The 653-nt window shown below is 33.8% G+C and overlaps 1 non-coding gene across 1 annotated transcript; it reads left to right on the top strand.

The window, feature by feature from the left end:
• The first annotated feature begins 343 nt into the window (after positions 1-343).
• Positions 344-416, top strand: TRNAK-UUU (transfer RNA lysine (anticodon UUU)). The gene has a single exon. It is a non-coding gene; the product is annotated as a tRNA-Lys (tRNA).
• The last annotated feature ends 237 nt before the right edge of the window (positions 417-653 follow it).

The following is a 653-nucleotide window of genomic DNA, read 5'->3' as shown; positions in this document are numbered from 1 at the left end:
GTATAGATATAAAATTTTCTTATTAAAATCATTCTTAATATTTACACAAATTTACTGACATTTTATATAAATTTATACTAATTATGGCCACTTTTGTTGTTTTTCTCCCTCTCCTCTCCTTTCCGCTCCTCTGCTCTCCTCTTCTCTCCTCTCCTCTTCTTTCCTTTCTTCTTTCTTTCCTTTCTGGAGAAATAGACCAAACCAAAAATCTCATATTAGACACTTGCCATTACTTAATTATCACTGATAATATTAATTAGTCTATGCTATTACCCCTATATTTTAATAAAGGCTCATAAATTGAAATTGCTGTGAAATATTATAAAATGAAAAATATGGGAATTCCCTGGTGGTCCAGTGGTTAGGACTCTGCACTTTTACTGCCGAGGGCCCGGGTTCAGTCCCTGGTCGGGGAACTAAGATCCCGCTAGCTATGCCAAAACAAAATGAAACAAAAAAAGCCTTGAGGCAGTATTTCTGTCACTAAGCCTCTCTAAGTCTAGAATCACTGTCCTAAAATGAAGCAGCTATACATTCCCATCATTATATTAAAAAAAAAATTTTTTTTAAGTGTGAAAACATTGTATTAGAGCACACGCTCCTGAAATTTCATTCTAAAAACTCATGTGCAATAAATTCAACCTCACTTTTTT

This window comes from Delphinapterus leucas, chromosome 3, assembly GCF_059928025.1.
Source record: "Delphinapterus leucas isolate spDelLeu-1000000601 "Yukka" chromosome 3, BTC_Dleu_Yukka2, whole genome shotgun sequence".
NCBI lineage: Eukaryota > Metazoa > Chordata > Mammalia > Artiodactyla > Monodontidae > Delphinapterus > Delphinapterus leucas.
Note: the sequence above shows the minus strand (reverse complement) of the source record. Positions and strands in the feature narration are given on the sequence as shown.